The sequence below is a fragment of the Silene latifolia genome, chromosome 10, assembly GCF_048544455.1.
Source record: "Silene latifolia isolate original U9 population chromosome 10, ASM4854445v1, whole genome shotgun sequence".
Classification (NCBI taxonomy): domain Eukaryota; kingdom Viridiplantae; phylum Streptophyta; class Magnoliopsida; order Caryophyllales; family Caryophyllaceae; genus Silene; species Silene latifolia.
The window spans coordinates 76,490,537-76,492,780 of record NC_133535.1 but is presented as its reverse complement, the minus strand read 5'-3'; positions in this window follow the sequence as shown (position 1 = coordinate 76,492,780).

Genomic DNA, 2,244 nt, shown 5'->3' with positions numbered 1-2,244 from the left:
GCTTGAAGGCCAAGGGGAAGGTTTAGGGAGTATCTAGAGAGGGGGGAGTGTTTTAGAATAATAAGGAAGAAGAAGAAGAAGAATGAAGGGGATAGGGTTTAATTTGGATAAGATGAAATCCCAAAATAACATTTCTCGGGTACAACACAGTGCCACTCGACCGAGTGACCAGTTCACTCGATTGAGTGACATTCACTAGGTCGAGTATACTCTTGATGCGTATCGCGAGCGGAAGTCTTAATTGTGCTACAAATAAACGAAGGACCCGAATGCACTAGGTGCAACCCCATCAATTCGTGTTATTTGAAGCTAAGTAAAACGTAAATAAAAGGGATATTTGCTCGATCTATACCTATAGATTGACCAATGGTGATTGATTCTCAAGACCTATTGAGAATAATCGGGTTTTACTCGAAAACGCGTCGAATAAAACAAAGGTTTTTCGCAATAGCGAGTTTTATCACACAATGTGATATTTTCTTAAAACTTGGATTCATTTACAATGAAGGAATTCGGACTATATATAGGCCGAATATCCTTGGGCTCCAAGGTAAAATACATGCTAACCTTGATTTCCAAGGTGATTAATTAATACCCTTATGGAAAATACAAATAACAATTAACTAGAAGCTTAGGATCATTAAATGCATTGAACAATTCTTTGCCATCTCCTAGCTTGATCCGTGCGCCCCAAGCGAACAAAAATATCGAGCAAGTCCCTCGATCTCGTTCACCGACCAAGCTCATCGATGCCCTACCTCGATACTCGAACCAACTCGCACCAATCGAACTAGGACCGTTCATTTTTCGAATCTCCTTAAGCCTTTATTAACTATAAAATAAGAAAAATAAGCTACTCAATTATTCATAAACTTGTCTTGAACTTTATGGTGTGTGGTCGTTTATTAACCGTCTCACCACCCGCATCATATTCTCTCCCTTCAAAAGGAATTATCCTCAATTCTTCGCCTCAATATGCCGGGATCAAAGATGAATATTATAAACCCGTACAAACCCGAACACATCCCGCCACCCTCCTTGCAGCTCATTTACCTTTTCTAAGTTCTGGACCCACTCGTGCCAACCACCCCGCCACCCTCCTTGCACAAGTCTTGAAATTCTACCACGAACAACTTTAGTGTTACATGCAAATTTCGCCCCTTCAAGAGTTGTTCCAAGCTTGTCTTCTTGATGATTATCAACAGAAGAGTTAACAGATTTTGTAACTTGGAGATCGATACCTTCCATTGGCTCCTCCTCATCATAATCGTTAAAAATAGGAGGTAATGTGGGATCAAACTTAACATTCTCCTCGTAGATGCTTTGACTTGAGAACACCACCGACATGTCTTCTTCTTTTTGCCTCCTTTTTTTTAAGTTTTTTGTTTTTTATTTTTGTTTTTTTTCCGCGGATGAACAGTACCACACCACGCGTGAACAGTAATTTTTTTTTCCTCTTTTTTTTTTTAAACCATCACGCCTTGTTACTAGAAACTTGCTCCTGAGATGCAAAACTGATTAACCCTCAAACTACCTGCCTGAGTTTAACCCTTGAACTCCAATCGCAATCAGAAATTCGACTAACAACTTGGTTTTAGCATGCCTCGGACCGTCTAGATTTAAGGAAATCAAGTGCCGAAGCTCTAATACCACAATTGATGCGTATCGCGAGCGGAAGTCTTAATTGTGCTACAAATAAACGAAGTACTCGAATGCACTAGGTGCAACCCGATCAATTCGTGTTACTTGAAGCTAATTAAAACGTAAATAAAAGGGATATTTGCTCGATATAGACCTATATATCGACCAATGGTGATTGATTCGCAAGACCTATTGCGTATAATCGGGTTTTACTTGAAAACGCGTCGAATAAAACAAAGATTTTTCGCAACAGCGAGTTTTATCACATGATGTGCTCATTTTATATATACTTTTGCCCCTCGTTTTAGCTCAGGTTTGATTGCATATCATACTTTAATTAGTATATTTGTGAGCTAATATTGCATTCTAGGTGTATTGCTCGTATTTGTTAGATTTTGTAGGAATCTAAGCGATCGGAAGATTTTTCGCGTCATTTTAGCAAACATCAGAATTTGCAAGGCTAAGTAGAGGCAAGCTTGATCATGGCATGGCAATTTATAAGGAGTGTTGGTCCAAGCAAAAATGACACTAACTTATGTTAGTAGAAAAATGAAGAAATGAGCCCAAGTATAAAATTAAGTGTTAAAGCCCAAGTAGAGAAGA